General features: G+C 49.0%; 1 protein-coding gene across 5 annotated transcripts in view; it reads left to right on the top strand.

The window, feature by feature from the left end:
- Window positions 1-21,576, top strand: part of LOC127395168 (uncharacterized) — a 1,033,854-nt gene that overhangs the window by 461,982 nt on the left and 550,296 nt on the right. For 2 of the 5 annotated variants that reach the window (XM_051641685.1, XM_051641684.1), the window contains exon 2: window positions 6,523-6,662. The gene's annotated coding sequence lies outside the window, so the exon portion shown is untranslated. Of the gene's footprint in view, window positions 1-692; window positions 831-6,522; window positions 6,663-11,842; window positions 12,312-17,161; window positions 17,250-21,576 lie in introns of those variants that run through there. The other 3 variants (XM_051641689.1, XM_051641686.1, XM_051641691.1) reach the window with 3 other exon arrangements.

Genomic DNA, 21,576 nt, shown 5'->3' with positions numbered 1-21,576 from the left:
TCTCTCTTTTTCTCTCTCTCCTTCCCTTCCTGGGTGGGGGGGTGGAGGGGATCGAGAGCATTGTTGTCGGACCTGAGTCAAACGGTGACAACAATTAATTGGCGCCCTACGTGGGGCTCGATTTTAAGCCCAGATTACACATTTTCATCAATTGGGAGTGTCCAAAATTCCATCTCTGATGGGAGGAATCCCTCAGATAGCAATGAGCAATAATTCTGCTGAGTGTCCTGATGGATTGAAAACTGAACAGACACTTACTGCAATGAATCTACTGGATCTTTTTCCAAACCTGCAATTGTACATGTGGTATGTAGCCGAGGGCATTCTGCTCTTTGTAGCTGCTCTAGTGATTCTTTTGTGGTTTATTGACAGAACTGTAGCCATAATCAACCGTATCATTACCAGCCTAGTGATCCTAGGGATGATGATACTGTTCTCTATGGGGGCACTGTATGTGTACAGTTACATTGCAAGTCCTAGTGGTACAACTCCTAAAGTGAATGGAACGGTCCATGTTGGTAACAGCAATAGCTGGTTCAATTTTACCTCTCCATATTGTCCTGGCTTGAGCCAGGATTAAGCCAATTTTTCTTTTCACTGATTTTTTTTTCCTTCAGTAAGCTTTCTTGTAACTAGCAACTGTGTGTTCTGCTAGGCTGATAAGACAGTGGAATGTTTTTCTAACTACTGAGGCTTCAAGGTTACACCTTCACTCCGCCGGCTCAGACACTATGGGGAGATCTCTGACCCCCCCGTGGGAGGCTGAGTTAGACAGACAGCAAAATTGGCCAAAGATATTCCATTCCATATATCTACGTAAGCTCAAAGGAAGGACAGAGATTATAGAAGACAGCTTCCTCCTTCTTCTCGTTGCTCTCTTCCGTCCATGGCCGGCGTCCGGGGAGGACTCTGCTCATCCATCACTGCCGACCCTTAGGCTCGAGCTCTCCTGACCCTCATAACTCTCCGCTTTCTCCAGCAGCGGCTCCGGGATTTCTCGGGACTCTTGCCAGTTCAGGGGAGTGCTGTGGGAGTTGCTGGGGGTGGGGGGAGGCGAGAGGCTTTTGCCCATATCTGAATATATCTGTATATAATTGTATATATTTTCTTGTGTGATTCATTAGTGTTTTAATTAAAGCTGTGTAGTTTAGTTTTCAATCCAGCCAAGTCTCTCTCTTTTTCTCTCTCTCCTTCCCTGACTGGGTGGGGGGGGGGGGAGGGGATCGAGAGCATTGTTGTCAGACCTGAGTCAAACGGTGACAACAATTTAATTGGCGCCCAACGTGGGGCTTGATTTTAAGCCCAGATTACACATTTTCATCAATTGGGAGTGTCCAAAATTCCATCTCTGAGGGGAGGAATCCCTCAGAGAGCAATGAGCAATAATTCTGCTGAGTGTCCTGACGGATTGAAAACTGAACAGACACTTGCTGCAATGAATCTATTGGATCTTTTTCCGAACCTGCAATTGTACATGTGGTATGTAGCTGAGGGCATTCTGCTCTTTGTAGCTGCTCTTGTGATTCTTTTGTGGTTTATTGACAGAACTGTAGCCATAGTCAATCGTATCATTACCAGCCTAGTGATCCTAGGGATGATGATACTGTTCTCTATGGGGTCACTGTATGTGTACGGTTACACTGCTAGTCCTACTGGTACAATTCCTAAAGTGGATAGAAAGGTCCATGTTGGTAACAGCAATAGCTGGTTCAATTTTACCTCTCCATATTCTCTCAAGCTGAATCTCCCAGCTCTTGATGTGAATAGCATGGTTGCAGTGGGGATGTTTTTGCTGAATGTTTATAATATATTGTGGATGCGTAGGGCCAGATGCTGTTCTGCTCACTGCCATTCCCCCACAGGCAATGTTGCTGCCACTGCTGCTGCCAACAGCACTGCTGCCAATACCACCACTCCTGCTGCTACAAAAACAACTGCTTCTACAAAGAAAAAGCCTGATCCATCGCGAACCAAGCTAGTTAACCCTGTGACTAGGAGCAAGGCAAAGACAAAAGCAGCAGAAAGTGAGGGTGAGGAAGAAGAGGATCCTAATACAGTTGATGGAGCAGGTACCTCTCAGACAGAGGCTGACGGTGAGGAAGGGAAGGATTCTAAATCAGATGATGGAGCAGGTACCTCTCAGACAGATAAAAAACCAGACCACTCTCAGACAGATAAAAAACCAAGCCACTCTCAAGCAAATAAAAGAACAGCAGGTCCTCCTCAATCAGATGACGACGATGACCTTGCCCACCCTTTCTCTATGAAAGAACTGCGCCTCATGAGAAAGGACTTCACCCGCATTGATGGTGAGGGAATCCTTCCTTGGCTGCTCCGATGCTTTGATAGTGGTGCTGAGACCTACAATGTGGATGAGAGAGAAGCCAAGCAGTTGGGATCCCTGGCCAGAGATGCTGGTATTGACAGAGCACTTAGTAGTAAGACAGGAACTACTACCCTGTGGGACCGACTTCTTTCAGCTGTGAGAGAGAGATATCCCCACAAGGGTGACATCGGATGGCGCCGAAGCAGAACACCCACTCTCGAGAAAGCCATCACCTACTTGAGAGAGATTGCTGTGCGAGAAGTGATCTATAATAACGATGGAATCACAGATCCTGATGATGTTGAGTGTGACACACAAATGTTCCGGAAGTTTGTTCAGGCTGTACCAGCAGCGCATGCCCATATATTCTCCTTCATGGGATGTTTTGAAGGTTACGAAAGACCAACTGTACGTGAAGTAACTGTCAAAGCACGACAGTATGGAGACATCCTCTCTGATTCCCTTTACTTCCAAACCTCAGCCGTTAAGAAAATGGTTGACAGGAAGTATAAGATGTCAAATGGAAGTAAACTCCAGACTCTTCCTAGAGACAACTGGTCACGTGTTGCAGCCATTAAGAAGAGACGTCCTGCTACGAGACAGCAGCAAGGAAGACAGGACTCACTGCGACGCCACCTGTGGTCTCTCTTGAAAAATCATTTTAGAGAGGACATGAGAGTCTGGGACAAGAAACCCACTGATATGCTCCAGTTACGTGTGCAAGAGCTTCTAAACAGAACAAAGCCAGGAGATGGTTCTTCCAAGAGGAAGGTCGCACCAGTCAACAACCAGGATGGTTCATCGAGCTCTAGTGCTCAACCTTAGGGATGCCCTGCCTCCAGCCAGGAGGAGGAGAGGGACAACCGAGTTTATTGGACTGTGTGGATTCGGTGGCCTGGCACATTAGAACCACAAAGATATAAAGCTTTGGTGGACACTGGTGCACAGTGCACTCTAATGCCATCGAATCATAAAGGGACAAACCCTGTCACTATCTCTGGAGTGACAGGAGGTTCTCAACAACTGACTGTTGTGGAGGCCGGTGTGAGCCTCACTGGTAAGGAGTGGCAAATGCACCCCATAGTGACTGGCCCAGGTGCTCCGTGCATCCTTGGCATAGACTATCTTAGAAAAGGATACTTCCGTGACCCGAAAGGGTACCGGTGGGCCTTTGGTATAGCAGCTGTAGAGACTGAGGACACTGAACAGCTGCGTACTTTGTCTGGCCTTTCAGATGACCCTTCTGTAGTAGGGTTGCTGGAGGTTGAAGACCAACAGGTGCCAATTGCCACTTCAACAGTGCATAGACGACAGTATCGCACCAACAGAGACTCTGTGATCCCCATTCATAAGTTGATTCGGCAATTGGAAAGCCAGGGTGTGATTAGCAGGACTCATTCACCCTTCAACAGTCCTATCTGGCCAGTGCGAAAGCCTGATGGCGAGTGGAGGCTGACAGTGGACTATCGTGGCCTGAATGAGGTGACACCACCACTTAGTGCTGCTGTACCGGACATGCTAGAGCTTCAGTATGAGTTGGAGTCAAAAGCAGCTAGGTGGTATGCCACTATTGACATTGCTCATGCATTCTTCTCTATTCCCATAGCACCAGAGTGCAGGCCACAGTTTGCTTTCACCTGGAGGGGAGTCCAGTACACCTGGAATCGACTGCCCCAGGGGTGGAAACACAGCTCAACCATTTGCCATGGACTGATCCATGCTGCACTGGAGAAGGGTGAAGCTCCAGAACACCTGCAGTACATTGATGACATCATTGTGTGGGGTGACACATCAGAAGAAGTTTTTGAGAAAGGTAAAAAGATCATCCAAATTCTTCTGGATGCTGGTTTTGCTGTAAAAAGAAGCAAGGTCAAGGGACCTTCGCGAGAGATCCAGTTCCTGGGAATCAAGTGGCAAGATGGTCGTCGCCAGATCCCAATGGATGTGATTAACAAAGTAACAGCTATGGCCCCACCATCAACTAAAAAGGACACTCAAACCTTTTTAGGGACTGTTGGTTTCTGGAGAATGCATATTCCATGTTACAGTGAAATTGTGAAACCTCTCTATGAGGTGACCAGAAAGAAGAATGATTTCAAGTGGGGTCCTGACCAACAGAAAGCTTTTGAGCAGATCAAGAAGGAGATTGCGCAGGCAATGGCCCTTGGACCGGTTCGAACAGGGCCAGACATCAAGAACGTGCTCTACACTGCAGCCGGACACAATGGTCCCAACTGGAGCCTCTGGCAGAAAGCACCAGGGGAAACTCGAGGTCGACCCCTGGGATTCTGGAGCCGGAGCTACAGAGGTTCCGAGGCCAACTACACAACAACTGAGAAGGAGATACTTGCAGCATATGAGGAGTTAGAGCCGCTTCAGAAGTGATTGGCACTGAAGCACATCTCTTTCTGGCGCCCAGGCTACCGGTGCTGAGATTCATGTTCGAGAATAACCTTTCTCCTGTCCATCATGCCACCGATGTGACTTGGAGTAAATGGACTGCTTTGATCACCCAAAGAGCCCGAATAGGGAAACCTAATCGTCCAGGTATTGTGGAAGCAATTACAAACTGGCCAGAAGGCACCCACTTTGGAATGCCACCACAAGAAGTGGTGAGACGAGCTCAAGAAGCTCCACCATATGATCATCTACCAGAGACTGAGAAACAATTTGCTCTTTTCACCGATGGCTCCTGTCGTCTTGTAGGGAACCGCCGGAAGTGGAAAGCTGCCGTGTGGAGTCCTACACGACTGGTTGCACAAGCAGCTGAAGGAGAAGGTGAATCAAGTCAGTTTGCAGAGGTAAAAGCCATCCAGCTGGCTTTGGACATTGCTGAGCGAGAGGGGTGGCCGAGACTCTACCTCTACACTGACTCGTGGATGGCAGCAAATGCCTTGTGGGGTTGGCTAAAACAGTGGCAGCAGAATAACTGGCAGCGAAAGGGTAAACCTATTTGGGTTGCTGACCTGTGGAAAGACATTGCAGCTCGGATAGAAAAACTGGAGGTAAAAGTGCGTCATGTGGATGCACACGTGCCTCTGAGTCGAGCCACTGAGGAACATCGACACAACCAACGAGCAGATGAGGCTGCTCAAGTGTTCCAAGTAGACTTAGACTGGGAACACAAGGGTGAGCTTTTTCTGGCTCGGTGGGCCCATGATGCTTCAGGTCATCAGGGCAGAGATGCAACATACAAATGGGCTCGTGACCGAGGGGTGGACTTAACCATGGACACTATTGCACAGGTGATCCATGACTGTGAGACATGTGCTGCAATTAAGCAGGCAAAACGGTTGAAACCTTTGTGGTATGAGGGGAGGTGGTCAAAGTACAGATTTGGAGAGGCCTGGCAAATTGACTACATCACACTTCCTCAGAGCCGCCAGGGTAAGCGCTATGTGCTTACAATGGTGGAAACAAGTACAGGATGGTTGGAGACATATCCTGTGCCTCATGCCACGGCCAGGAATACTATTCTGGGTCTTGAGAAGAAAATTTTGTGGAGACATGGTACTCCAGAGAGAATTGAGTCAGACAATGGGACTCATTTCAAAAACAGTCTTGTTACTGATTGGGCTAAAGAGCATGGTATTGAATGGATCTACCATATCCCATACTATGCACAGGCCTCAGGGAAAGTTGAAAGGTACAATGGTCTGTTGAAGGCTACCCTAAAGGCAATGGGTGGTGGAACTTTCAAAAATTGGGATAAAAATTTGGCAAAGGCCACCTGGTTAGTTAATACCAGGGGATCCATCAATCGGGCTGGTCCTGCCCAGTCAGACCTTTTGCATACTACAGATGGGGATAAAGTCCCTGTGGTATGTGAAAGAAACCTGCTGGGTAAAAGTGTTTGGGTCTATCCTGCTTCAGGCAAAGGTAAACCTGTCAGGGGTATTGCTTTTGCTCAGGGACCTGGACATACCTGGTGTGTGATGATGGAGGATGGTGAAGTACAATATGTACCTCAAGGTAATCTAACTTTGGGAGAGAATCCTTAATTTGACAGCTGGTAAAGTATAGAGCCTGTATGTAATATATGGTATGGAATAAGGGGTGGAATGTCCTGGCTTGAGCCAGGATTAAGCCAATTTTCTTTTACTGATTTTTTTTTCCTTCAGTAAGCTTTCTTGTAACTAGCAACTGTGTGTTCTGCTAGGCTGATAAGACAGTGGAATGTTTTTCTAACTACTGAGGTTTCAAGGTTACACCTTCACTCCGCCGGCTCAGACACTATGGGGAGATCTCTGACCCCCCCGTGGGAGGCTGAGTTAGACAGACAGCAAAATTGGCCAAAGATATTCCATTCCATATATCTACGTAAGCTCAAAGGAAGGTCAGAGATCATAGAAGACAGCTTCCTCCTTCTTCTCGCCTTCTCTTCCGTCCATGGCCGGCGTCCGGGGAGGACTCTGCTCATCCATCACCGCCGACCCTTAGGCTCGAGCTCTCCTGACCCTCATAACTCTCCGCTTTCTCCAGCAGCGGCTCCGGGATTTCTCGGGACTCTTGCCAGTTCAGGGGAGTGCTGTGGGAGTTGCTGGGGGTGGGGGGAGGCGAGAGGCTTTTGCCCATATCTGAATATATCTGTATATAATTGTATATATTTTCTTGTGTGATTCATTAGTGTTTTAATTAAAGCTGTGTAGTTTAGTTTTCAATCCAGCCAAGTCTCTCTCTTTTTCTCTCTCTCCTTCCCTGACTGGGTGGGGGGGGGGAGGGGATCGAGAGCATTGTTGTCGGACCTGAGTCAAACGGTGACACATATTCTCTCAAGCTGAATCTCCCAGCTCTTGATGTGAATAACATGGTTGCAGTGGGGATGTTTTTGCTGAATGTTTATAATATATTGTGGATGCGTAGGGCCAGATGCTGTTCTGCTCACTGCCATTCCCCCACAGGCAATGTTGCTGCCACTGCTGCTGCCAACAGCACTGCTGCCAATACCACCACTCCTGCTGCTACAAAAACAACTGCTTCTACAAAGATAAAGTCCAATCCCTTGCATATCAAGCTAGTTGACCCTGTGACTAGAAGCAAGGCAAAGACAAAAACAGAGGCTGACAGTGAGGAAGGGAAGGATTCTAAATCAGAAGGTGAGGGGGACGAAGAGGAAGAGGATTGTAATACAGTTGATGGAGCGGGTGCCTCTCAGACAGATAAAAAACCAGGCCACTCTCAAACGGATAAAGGAACAGCAGGCCCTCCTCAATCAGATGACGACGGTGACCTCGCCCAGCCTTTCTCTATGAAAGAACTGCGCCTCATGAGAAAGGACTTTACCCGCATTGATGGTGAGGGAATCCTTCCTTGGCTGCTCCAATGCTTTGATAGTGGTGCTGAGACCTACAATGTGGATGAGAGAGAAGCCAAGCAGTTGGGATCCCTGGCCAGAGATGCTGGTATTGACAGAGCACTTAGTACTAAGACAGGAACTACTACCCTGTGGGACCGACTTCTTTCAGCTGTGAGAGAGAGATACCCCCACAAGGGTGACATCGGATGGCGCCGAAGCAGAACACCCACTCTCGAGAAAGCCATCACCTACTTGAGAGAGATTGCTGTGCGAGAAGTGATCTATAATAAAGATGGAATCACAGATCCTGACGATGTTGAATGTGACATGCAAATGTTCCGGAAGTTTGTTCAGGCTGTACCAGCAGCGCATGCCCATATATTCTCCTTCATGGGATGTTTTGAAGGTTACGAAAGACCAACTGTACGTGAGGTAACTTTTAAAGCACGACAGTATGGAGACATCCTCTCTGATTCCCTTTACTTCCACACCTCAGCCATTGAAAAAATGACTGACAGGAAGAATAAGATGCCAAATGGATGGGGAACTAAACTCCAGATTCTTCCTAGAGACAACTGGTCACGTGTTGCAGCCATTAAGAAGAGACGTCCTGCTACAAGACAGCAGCGAGAGGGACGGGACCCACTGAGACGTGACCTGTGGTCTCTCTTGAAAAATTATTTTAAAGAGGACATGAGAGTCTGGGACAAGAAACCCACTGATGTTCTCCAGTTACGTGTGCAAGAGCTACTAAACAGAACAAAGCCAGGAGATGGTTCTTCCAAGAAGAAGGTTGCACCAGTCAACAACCAGGATGGTTCATCGAGCTCTAGTGCTCAACTCTAGGGATGCCCTGCCTCCAGCCAGGAGGAGGAGAGGGACAACCGAGTTTATTGGACTGTGTGGATTCGGTGGCCTGGCACATTAGAACCACAAAGATATAAAGCTTTGGTGGACACTGGTGCACAGTGCACTCTAATGCCATCGAGTCATAAAGGGACAGACTCTGTCACTATCTCTGGAGTGACAGGAGGTTCTCAACAACTGACTGTTGTGGAGGCCGGTGTGAGCCTCACTGGTAAGGAGTGGCAAATGCACCCTATAGTGACTGGCCCAGGTGCTCCGTGCATCCTTGGCATAGACTATCTTAGGAAAGGATACTTCCGTGACCCGAAAGGGTACCGGTGGGCCTTTGGTATAGCAGCTGTAGAGACTGAGGACACTGAACAGCGGCGTACTTTGACTGGCCTTTCAGATGACCCTTCTCTAGTAGGGTTGCTGAAGGTTGAAGACCAACAGGTGCCAATTGCCACTTCAACAGTGCATAGACGACAGTATCGCACCAACAGAGACTCTGTGATCCCCATTCATAAGCTGATTCGGCAATTGGAAAGCCAAGGTGTGATCAGCAGGACTCATTCACCCTTCAACAGTCCTATCTGGCCAGTGCGAAAGCCTGATGGCGAGTGGAGGCTGACAGTGGACTATCGTGGCCTGAATGAGGTGACACCACCACTTAGTGCTGCTGTACCGGACATGCTAGAGCTTCAGTATGAGTTGGAGTCAAAAGCAGCTAGGTGGTATGCCACTATTGACATTGCTCATGCATTCTTCTCTATTCCCATAGCACCAGAGTGCAGGCCACAGTTTGCTTTCACCTGGAGGGGAGTCCAGTACACCTGGAATCGACTGCCCCAGGGGTGGAAACACAGCTCAACCATTTGCCATGGACTGATCCATGCTGCACTGGAGAAGGGTGAAGCTCCAGAACACCTGCAGTACATTGATGACATCATTGTGTGGGGTGACACATCAGAAGAAGTTTTTGAGAAAGGTAAAAAGGTCATCCAAATTCTTCTGGATGCTGGTTTTGCTGTAAAAAGAAGCAAGGTCAAGGGACCTTCGCGAGAGATCCAGTTCCTGGGAATCAAGTGGCAAGATGGTCGTCGCCAGATCCCAATGGATGTGATTAACAAAGTAACAGCTATGGCCCCACCATCAACTAAAAAGGACACTCAAACCTTTTTAGGGACTGTTGGTTTCTGGAGAATGCATATTCCATGTTACAGTGAAATTGTGAAACCTCTCTATGAGGTGACCAGAAAGAAGAATGATTTCAAGTGGGGTCCTGACCAACAGAAAGCTTTTGAGCAGATCAAGAAGGAGATTGCGCAGGCAATGGCCCTTGGACCGGTTCGAACAGGGCCAGACATCAAGAACGTGCTCTACACTGCAGCCGGACACAATGGTCCCAACTGGAGCCTCTGGCAGAAAGCACCAGGGGAAACTCGAGGTCGACCCCTGGGATTCTGGAGCCGGAGCTACAGAGGTTCCGAGGCCAACTACACAACAACTGAGAAGGAGATACTTGCAGCATATGGAGGAGTTAGAGCCGCTTCAGAAGTGATTGGCACTGAAGCACATCTCTTTCTGGCGCCCAGACTACCGGTGCTGAGATTCATGTTCGAGAATAACCTTTCTCCTGTCCATCATGCCACCGATGTGACTTGGAGTAAATGGACTGCTTTGATCACCCAAAGAGCCCGAATAGGGAAACCTAATCGTCCAGGTATTGTGGAAGCAATTACAAACTGGCCAGAAGGCACCCACTTTGGAATGCCACCACAAGAAGTGGTGAGACGAGCTCAAGAAGCTCCACCATATGATCATCTACCAGAGACTGAGACACAATTTGCTCTTTTCACCGATGGCTCCTGTCGTCTTGTAGGGAACCGCCGGAAGTGGAAAGCTGCCGTGTGGAGTCCTACACGACTGGTTGCACAAGCAGCTGAAGGAGAAGGTGAATCAAGTCAGTTTGCAGAGGTAAAAGCCATCCAGCTGGCTTTGGACATTGCTGAGCGAGAGGGGTGGCCGAGACTCTACCTCTACACTGACTCGTGGATGGCAGCAAATGCCTTGTGGGGTTGGCTAAAACAGTGGCAGCAGAATAACTGGCAGCGAAAGGGTAAACCTATTTGGGTTGCTGACCTGTGGAAAGACATTGCAGCTCGGATAGAAAAACTGGAGGTAAAAGTGCGTCATGTGGATGCACACGTGCCTCTGAGTCGAGCCACTGAGGAACATCGACACAACCAACGAGCAGATGAGGCTGCTCAAGTGTTCCAAGTAGACTTAGACTGGGAACACAAGGGTGAGCTTTTTCTGGCTCGGTGGGCCCATGATGCTTCAGGTCATCAGGGCAGAGATGCAACATACAAATGGGCTCGTGACCGAGGGGTGGACTTAACCATGGACACTATTGCACAGGTGATCCATGACTGTGAGACATGTGCTGCAATTAAGCAGGCAAAACGGTTGAAACCTTTGTGGTATGAGGGGAGGTGGTCAAAGTACAGATTTGGAGAGGCCTGGCAAATTGACTACATCACACTTCCTCAGAACCGCCAGGGTAAGCGCTATGTGCTTACAATGGTGGAAACAAGTACAGGATGGTTGGAGACATATCCTGTGCCTCATGCCACGGCCAGGAATACTATTCTGGGTCTTGAGAAGAAAATTTTGTGGAGACATGGTACTCCAGAGAGAATTGAGTCAGACAATGGGACTCATTTCAAAAACAGTCTTGTCACTGATTGGGCTAAAGAGCATGGTATTGAATGGATCTACCATATCCCATACTATGCACAGGCCTCAGGGAAAGTTGAAAGGTACAATGGTCTGTTGAAGGCTACCCTAAAGGCAATGGGTGGTGGAACTTTCAAAAATTGGGATAAAAATTTGGCAAAGGCCACCTGGTTAGTTAATACCAGGGGATCCATCAATCGGGCTGGTCCTGCCCAGTCAGACCTTTTGCATACTATAGATGGGGATAAAGTCCCTGTGGTATGTGAAAGAAACCTGCTGGGTAAAAGTGTTTGGGTCTATCCTGCTTCAGGCAAAGGTAAACCTGTCAGGGGTATTGCTTTTGCTCAGGGACCTGGACATACCTGGTGTGTGATGATGGAGGATGGTGAAGTACAATATGTACCTCAAGGTAATCTAACTTTGGGAGAGAATCCTTAATTTGACAGCTGGTAAAGTATAGAGCCTGTATGTAATATATGGTATGGAATAAGGGGTGGAATGTCCTGGCTTGAGCCAGGATTAAGCCAATTTTTCTTTTTACTGATTTTTTTTTCCTTCAGTAAGCTTTCTTGTAACTAGCAACTGTGTGTTCTGCTAGGCTGATAAGACAGTGGAATGTTTTTCTAACTACTGAGGCTTCAAGGTTACACCTTCACTCCGCCGGCTCAGACACTATGGGGAGATCTCTGACCCCCCCGTGGGAGGCTGAGTTAGACAGACAGCAAAATTGGCCAAAGATATTCCATTCCATATATCTATGTAAGCTCAAAGGAAGGTCAGAGATCATAGAAGACAGCTTCCTTCTTCTTCTCGCCTTCTCTTCCGTCCATGGCCGGCGTCCGGGGAGGACTCTGCTCATCCATCACCGCCGACCCTTAGGCTCGAGCTCTCCTGACCCTCATAACTCTCCGCTTTCTCCAGCAGCGGCTCCGGGATTTCTCGGGACTCTTGCCAGTTCAGGGGAGTGCTGTGGGAGTTGCTGGGGGTGGGGGGAGGCGAGAGGCTTTTGCCCATATCTGAATATATCTGTATATAATTGTATATATTTTCTTGTGTGATTCATTAGTGTTTTAATTAAAGCTGTGTAGTTTAGTTTTCAATCCAGCCAAGTCTCTCTCTTTTTCTCTCTCTCCTTCCCTGACTGGGTGGGGGGGGGGAGGGGATCGAGAGCATTGTTGTCGGACCTGAGTCAAACGGTGACACATATTCTCTCAAGCTGAATCTCCCAGCTCTTGATGTGAATAACATGGTTGCAGTGGGGATGTTTTTGCTGAATGTTTATAATATATTGTGGATGCGTAGGGCCAGATGCTGTTCTGCTCACTGCCATTCCCCCACAGGCAATGTTGCTGCCACTGCTGCTGCCAACAGCACTGCTGCCAATACCACCACTCCTGCTGCTACAAAAACAACTGCTTCTACAAAGATAAAGTCCAATCCCTTGCATATCAAGCTAGTTGACCCTGTGACTAGAAGCAAGGCAAAGACAAAAACAGAGGCTGACAGTGAGGAAGGGAAGGATTCTAAATCAGAAGGTGAGGGGGACGAAGAGGAAGAGGATTGTAATACAGTTGATGGAGCGGGTGCCTCTCAGACAGATAAAAAACCAGGCCACTCTCAAACGGATAAAGGAACAGCAGGCCCTCCTCAATCAGATGACGACGGTGACCTCGCCCAGCCTTTCTCTATGAATGAACTGCGCCTCATGAGAAAGAACTTCACCCGCATTGATGGTGAGGGAATCCTTCCTTGGCTGCTCCGATGCTTTGATAGTGGTGCTGAGACCTACAATGTGGATGAGAGAGAAGCCAAGCAGTTGGGATCCCTGGCCAGAGATGCTGGTATTGACAGAGCACTTAGTACTAAGACAGGAACTACTACCCTGTGGGACCGACTTCTTTCAGCTGTGAGAGAGAGATACCCCCACAAGGGTGACATCGGATGGCGCCGAAGCAGAACACCCACTCTCGAGAAAGCCATCACCTACTTGAGAGAGATTGCTGTGCGAGAAGTGATCTATAATAAAGATGGAATCACAGATCCTGACGATGTTGAATGTGACATGCAAATGTTCCGGAAGTTTGTTCAGGCTGTACCAGCAGCGCATGCCCATATATTCTCCTTCATGGGATGTTTTGAAGGTTACGAAAGACCAACTGTACGTGAGGTAACTTTTAAAGCACGACAGTATGGAGACATCCTCTCTGATTCCCTTTACTTCCACACCTCAGCCATTGAAAAAATGACTGACAGGAAGAATAAGATGCCAAATGGATGGGGAACTAAACTCCAGATTCTTCCTAGAGACAACTGGTCACGTGTTGCAACCATTAAGAAGAGACGTCCTGCTACGAGACAGCAGCAAGGAAGACAGGACTCACTGCGACGCCACCTGTGGTCTCTCTTGAAAAATCATTTTAGAGAGGACATGAGAGTCTGGGACAAGAAACCCACTGATATGCTCCAGTTACGTGTGCAAGAGCTTCTAAACAGAACAAAGCCAGGAGATGGTTCTTCCAAGAGGAAGGTCGCACCAGTCAACAACCAGGATGGTTCATCGAGCTCTAGTGCTCAACCTTAGGGATGCCCTGCCTCCAGCCAGGAGGAGGAGAGGGACAACCGAGTTTATTGGACTGTGTGGATTCGGTGGCCTGGCACATTAGAACCACAAAGATATAAAGCTTTGGTGGACACTGGTGCACAGTGCACTCTAATGCCATCGAATCATAAAGGGACAAACCCTGTCACTATCTCTGGAGTGACAGGAGGTTCTCAACAACTGACTGTTGTGGAGGCCGGTGTGAGCCTCACTGGTAAGGAGTGGCAAATGCACCCCATAGTGACTGGCCCAGGTGCTCCGTGCATCCTTGGCATAGACTATCTTAGGAAAGGATACTTCCGTGACCCAAAAGGGTACCGGTGGGCCTTTGGTATAGCAGCTGTAGAGACTGAGGACACTGAACAGCTGCGTACTTTGTCTGGCCTTTCAGATGACCCTTCTGTAGTAGGGTTGCTGGAGGTTGAAGACCAACAGGTGCCAATTGCCACTTCAACAGTGCATAGACGACAGTATCGCACCAACAGAGACTCTGTGATCCCCATTCATAAGTTGATTCGGCAATTGGAAAGCCAGGGTGTGATCAGCAGGACTCATTCACCCTTCAACAGTCCTATCTGGCCAGTGCGAAAGCCTGATGGCGAGTGGAGGCTGACAGTGGACTATCGTGGCCTGAATGAGGTGACACCACCACTTAGTGCTGCTGTACCGGACATGCTAGAGCTTCAGTATGAGTTGGAGTCAAAAGCAGCTAGGTGGTATGCCACTATTGACATTGCTCATGCATTCTTCTCTATTCCCATAGCACCAGAGTGCAGGCCACAGTTTGCTTTCACCTGGAGGGGAGTCCAGTACACCTGGAATCGACTGCCCCAGGGGTGGAAACACAGCTCAACCATTTGCCATGGACTGATCCATGCTGCACTGGAGAAGGGTGAAGCTCCAGAACACCTGCAGTACATTGATGACATCATTGTGTGGGGTGACACATCAGAAGAAGTTTTTGAGAAAGGTAAAAAGGTCATCCAAATTCTTCTGGATGCTGGTTTTGCTGTAAAAAGAAGCAAGGTCAAGGGACCTTCACGAGAGATCCAGTTCCTGGGAATCAAGTGGCAAGATGGTCGTCGCCAGATCCCAATGGATGTGATTAACAAAGTAACAGCTATGGCCCCACCATCAACTAAAAAGGACACTCAAACCTTTTTAGGGACTGTTGGTTTCTGGAGAATGCATATTCCATGTTACAGTGAAATTGTGAAACCTCTCTATGAGGTGACCAGAAAGAAGAATGATTTCAAGTGGGGTCCTGACCAACAGAAAGCTTTTGAGCAGATCAAGAAGGAGATTGCGCAGGCAATGGCCCTTGGACCGGTTCGAACAGGGCCAGACATCAAGAACGTGCTCTACACTGCAGCCGGACACAATGGTCCCAACTGGAGCCTCTGGCAGAAAGCACCAGGGGAAACTCGAGGTCGACCCCTGGGATTCTGGAGCCGGAGCTACAGAGGTTCCGAGGCCAACTACACAACAACTGAGAAGGAGATACTTGCAGCATATGGAGGAGTTAGAGCCGCTTCAGAAGTGATTGGCACTGAAGCACATCTCTTTCTGGCGCCCAGACTACCGGTGCTGAGATTCATGTTCGAGAATAACCTTTCTCCTGTCCATCATGCCACCGATGTGACTTGGAGTAAATGGACTGCTTTGATCACCCAAAGAGCCCGAATAGGGAAACCTAATCGTCCAGGTATTGTGGAAGCAATTACAAACTGGCCAGAAGGCACCCACTTTGGAATGCCACCACAAGAAGTGGTGAGACGAGCTCAAGAAGCTCCACCATATGATCATCTACCAGAGACTGAGACACAATTTGCTCTTTTCACCGATGGCTCCTGTCGTCTTGTAGGGAACCGCCGGAAGTGGAAAGCTGCCGTGTGGAGTCCTACACGACTGGTTGCACAAGCAGCTGAAGGAGAAGGTGAATCAAGTCAGTTTGCAGAGGTAAAAGCCATCCAGCTGGCTTTGGACATTGCTGAGCGAGAGGGGTGGCCGAGACTCTACCTCTACACTGACTCGTGGATGGCAGCAAATGCCTTGTGGGGTTGGCTAAAACAGTGGCAGCAGAATAACTGGCAGCGAAAGGGTAAACCTATTTGGGTTGCTGACCTGTGGAAAGACATTGCAGCTCGGATAGAAAAACTGGAGGTAAAAGTGCGTCATGTGGATGCACACGTGCCTCTGAGTCGAGCCACTGAGGAACATCGACACAACCAACGAGCAGATGAGGCTGCTCAATTGTTCCAAGTAGACTTAGACTGGGAACACAAGGGTGAGCTTTTTCTGGCTCGGTGGGCCCATGATGCTTCAGGTCATCAGGGCAGAGATGCAACATACAAATGGGCTCGTGACCGAGGGGTGGACTTAACCATGGACACTATTGCACAGGTGATCCATGACTGTGAGACATGTGCTGCAATTAAGCAGGCAAAACGGTTGAAACCTTTGTGGTATGAGGGGAGGTGGTCAAAGTACAGATTTGGAGAGGCCTGGCAAATTGACTACATCACACTTCCTCAGAACCGCCAGGGTAAGCGCTATGTGCTTACAATGGTGGAAACAAGTACAGGATGGTTGGAGACATATCCTGTGCCTCATGCCATGGCCAGGAATACTATTCTGGGTCTTGAGAAGAAAATTTTGTGGAGACATGGTACTCCAGAGAGAATTGAGTCAGACAATGGGACTCATTTCAAAAACAGTCTTGTCACTGATTGGGCTAAAGAGCATGGTATTGAATGGATCTACCATATCCCATACTATGCACAGGCCTCAGGGAAAGTTGAAAGGTACAATGGTCTGTTGAAGGCTACCCTAAAGGCAATGGGTGGTGGAACTTTCAAAAATTGGGATAAAAATTTGGCAAAGGCCACCTGGTTAGTTAATACCAGGGGATCCATCAATCGGGCTGGTCCTGCCCAGTCAGACCTTTTGCATACTATAGATGGGGATAAAGTCCCTGTGGTATGTGAAAGAAACCTGCTGGGTAAAAGTGTTTGGGTCTATCCTGCTTCAGGCAAAGGTAAACCTGTCAGGGGTATTGCTTTTGCTCAGGGACCTGGACATACCTGGTGTGTGATGATGGAGGATGGTGAAGTACAATATGTACCTCAAGGTAATCTAACTTTGGGAGAGAATCCTTAATTTGACAGCTGGTAAAGTATAGAGCCTGTATGTAATATATGGTATGGAATAGGGGTGGAATGTCCTGGCTTGAGCCAGGATTAAGCCAATTTTTCTTTTTACTGATTTTTTTTTCCTTCAGTAAGCTTTCTTGTAACTAGCAACTGTGTGTTCTGCTAGGCTGATAAGACAGTGGAATGTTTTTCTAACTACTGAGGCTTCAAGGTTACACCTTCACTCCGCCGGCTCAGACACTATGGGGAGATCTCTGACCCCCCCGTGGGAGGCTGAGTTAGACAGACAGCAAAATTGGCCAAAGATATTCCATTCCATATATCTATGTAAGCTCAAAGGAAGGTCAGAGATCATAGAAGACAGCTTCCTCCTTCTTCTCGCCTTCTCTTCCGTCCATGGCCGGCGTCCGGGGAGGACTCTGCTCATCCATCACCGCCGACCCTTAGGCTCGAGCTCTCCTGACCCTCATAACTCTCCGCTTTCTCCAGCAGCGGCTCCGGGATTCCTCGGGACTCTTGCCAGTTCAGGGGAGTGCTGTGGGAGTTGCTGGGGGTGGGGGGAGGCGAGAGGCTTTTGCCCATATCTGAATATATCTGTATATAATTGTATATATTTTCTTGTGTGATTCATTAGTGTTTTAATTAAAGCTGTGTAGTTTAGTTTTCAATCCAGCCAAGTCTCTCTCTTTTTCTCTCTCTCCTTCCCTGACTGGGTGGGGGGGGGGAGGGGATCGAGAGCATTGTTGTCGGACCTGAGTCAAACGGTGACACATATTCTCTCAAGCTGAATCTCCCAGCTCTTGATGTGAATAACATGGTTGCAGTGGGGATGTTTTTGCTGAATGTTTATAATATATTGTGGATGCGTAGGGCCAGATGCTGTTCTGCTCACTGCCATTCCCCCACAGGCAATGTTGCTGCCACTGCTGCTGCCAACACCACTGCTGCCAATACCACCACTCCTGCTGCTACAAAAACAACTGCTTCTACAAAGATAAAGTCCAATCCCTTGCATATCAAGCTAGTTGACCCTGTGACTAGGAGCAAGGCAAAGACAAAAACAGAGGCTGACAGTGAGGAAGGGAAGGATTCTAAATCAGAAGGTGAGGGGGACGAAGAGGAAGAGGATTGTAATACAGTTGATGGAGCGGGTGCCTCTCAGACAGATAAAAAAACCAGGCCACTCTCAAACGGATAAAGGAACAGCAGGCCCTCCTCAATCAGATGACGACGGTGACCTCGCCCAGCCTTTCTCTATGAATGAACTGCGCCTCATGAGAAAGAACTTCACCCGCATTGATGGTGAGGGAATCCTTCCTTGGCTGCTCCGATGCTTTGATAGTGGTGCTGAGACCTACAATGTGGATGAGAGAGAAGCCAAGCAGTTGGGATCCCTGGCCAGAGATGCTGGTATTGACAGAGCACTTAGTACTAAGACAGGAACTACTACCCTGTGGGACCGACTTCTTTCAGCTGTGAGAGAGAGATACCCCCACAAGGGTGACATCGGATGGCGCCGAAGCAGAACACCCACTCTCGAGAAAGCCATCACCTACTTGAGAGAGATTGCTGTGCGAGAAGTGATCTATAATAAAGATGGAATCACAGATCCTGATGATGTTGAGTGTGACACACAAATGTTCCGGAAGTTTGTTCAGGCTGTACCAGCAGCGCATGCCCATATATTCTCCTTCATGGGATGTTTTGAAGGTTACGAAAGACCAACTGTACGTGAGGTAACTTTTAAAGCACGACAGTATGGAGACATCCTCTCTGATTCCCTTTACTTCCACACCTCAGCCATTGAAAAAATGACTGACAGGAAGAATAAGATGCCAAATGGATGGGGAACTAAACTCCAGATTCTTCCTAGAGACAACTGGTCACGTGTTGCAACCATTAAGAAGAGACGTCCTGCTACAAGACAGCAGCGAGAGGGACGGGACCCACTGAGACGTGACCTGTGGTCTCTCTTGAAAAATTATTTTAAAGAGGACATGAGAGTCTGGGACAAGAAACCCACTGATGTTCTCCAGTTACGTGTGCAAGAGCTACTAAACAGAACAAAGCCAGGAGATGGTTCTTCCAAGAAGAAGGTTGCACCAGTCAACAACCAGGATGGTTCATCGAGCTCTAGTGCTCAACTCTAGGGATGCCCTGCCTCCAGCCAGGAGGAGGAGAGGGACAACCGAGTTTATTGGACTGTGTGGATTCGGTGGCCTGGCACATTAGAACCACAAAGATATAAAGCTTTGGTGGACACTGGTGCACAGTGCACTCTAATGCCATCGAGTCATAAAGGGACAGACTCTGTCACTATCTCTGGAGTGACAGGAGGTTCTCAACAACTGACTGTTGTGGAGGCCGGTGTGAGCCTCACTGGTAAGGAGTGGCAAATGCACCCTATAGTGACTGGCCCAGGTGCTCCGTGCATCCTTGGCATAGACTATCTTAGGAAAGGATACTTCCGTGACCCGAAAGGGTACCGGTGGGCCTTTGGTATAGCAGCTGTAGAGACTGAGGACACTGAACAGCGGCGTACTTTGACTGGCCTTTCAGATGACCCTTCTCTAGTAGGGTTGCTGAAGGTTGAAGACCAACAGGTGCCAATTGCCACTTCAACAGTGCATAGACGACAGTATCGCACCAACAGAGACTCTGTGATCCCCATTCATAAGCTGATTCGGCAATTGGAAAGCCAAGGTGTGATCAGCAGGACTCATTCACCCTTCAACAGTCCTATCTGGCCAGTGCGAAAGCCTGATGGCGAGTGGAGGCTGACAGTGGACTATCGTGGCCTGAATGAGGTGACACCACCACTTAGTGCTGCTGTACCGGACATGCTAGAGCTTCAGTATGAGTTGGAGTCAAAAGCAGCTAGGTGGTATGCCACTATTGACATTGCTCATGCATTCTTCTCTATTCCCATAGCATCAGAGTGCAGGCCACAGTTTGCTTTCACCTGGAGGGGAGTCCAGTACACCTGGAATCGACTGCCCCAGGGGTGGAAACACAGCTCAACCATTTGCCATGGACTGATCCATGCTGCACTGGAGAAGGGTGGAGCTCCAGAACACCTGCAGTACATTGATGACATCATTGTGTGGGGTGACACACCAGAAGAAGTTTTTGAGAAAGGTAAAAAGATCATCCAAATTCTTCTGGATGCTGGTTTTGCTGTAAAAAGAAGCAAGGTCAAGGGACTGTTGGGGCCCTAGCTGTGCTGAATGGTTATGAGAAACTTTAGATAACAAGAGAAACAGTGAAGGCCATTCTGTGGGAACTAGATAGTGAAGATGACGTACAGCAGTCAGGTAGTGTGGTAAACAGGATGGGGTCTGGACAAAGGTTTTGGAGTTGGGACCAATTAAAAGGGGAATGGGGACATGTAAACAGTGTACACTAACCACTCAGAAACCTTGCTCTGCCACGTGGGTGGCATACACACTGTCCTAAGACTATATAATCTGCACGCAGCCTAATAAACATGGACTGAATCTACATCATACTGGTGTGTCATGTTCTTTCCCGGCTTCCCACAGAAACTGGACCTCGGCATCTGGTGACCCCGACGTGATACGGGGTAGAGGAGCGGAGCCGAAGAAGGGCAAGGATCCTGCTGCCAGCGGGTAAGCTGGGCCGTTCGAGAGAGACGGGTTGTGGCCACGCCGATCAGTGAATCGGGAACGCAGGATGGGAATTTCCGCATCGGCAACGGAGCGCGCCACGGTAGACAGTGTAATGAAGCTGGCGCAAAAGACTGAAACAAAGTTAGACCGACAGTCGCTGGTCGACCTGTTGGTATGGTGCAGGCGGAAGGGACTCTTGGAGGAGCCCTCGCAGGTGTACAGTCCGGCCGCCTGGAACAAGGTGGGGGGAGAACTGTGGGAGTCTGTGCAGATCGGCTCCAAGGAGGCGAAACGTTTCGCGCCGGTCTATCGCGCAGTCCGCTCCATGATTGAGCAGTTGCACGGGGAAGCTCAAGTTGCCGCAGCTCTTCGGCGAGCGGTGCAGAATAGTGGGGAGGAGCGCCGGCAATCGGGCGCCCCGGAACGGACGTTGTTAAAGGATCCTGCGCCTCAGGATGGGGGACCGGAGGGCGGTTACAATGCCTTCCCGATCTCGTTAGCAGAGAAGGAGGCGTGGGGAGGTGTGGATGATGACTTGCCCCCCTGGAATGGTGAGGAGGAGGGGGAAAAGCGAGCGGATGAGGGGCTAAAAGTTGAAATACAACCCTCGGCACCCCCGCTGCCGATGGAAATCGACCCTGCCAAGGTTCCCCTCCCAGACGATTAGGTGGCGCCGCCCACAGCAACGGCGGGTATGCAAGCGGCGCTTCAGGAACAGGCAGAAAAAATGTCAGAGCTGCTTGCGCAGATGCAGCGCCTAGATCGGGGGTCTAAGGCTAAAACAATACAGGAGGCGTATAAGAGCGCCCATGAGGCGATTGTTGGCGGGCTAAAGAATATCGAGCAGCAGCTACAGGCTATTGAGTCTGGCTCGGGAACTACTCCGGCAACTCACCAGGCTGCCGCCCCGCCAGACAGGGAACTAACAAGCCTGCCCCCCTCTCTGCGCAAATGGATTCTTAACATGGTAGCAGACGGGGAATGGAGTG

This window comes from Apus apus, chromosome W (assembly GCF_020740795.1).
Source record: "Apus apus isolate bApuApu2 chromosome W, bApuApu2.pri.cur, whole genome shotgun sequence".
Taxonomy (NCBI): domain Eukaryota; kingdom Metazoa; phylum Chordata; class Aves; order Apodiformes; family Apodidae; genus Apus; species Apus apus.
This window is presented reverse-complemented; position numbering and strand designations above follow the sequence as displayed.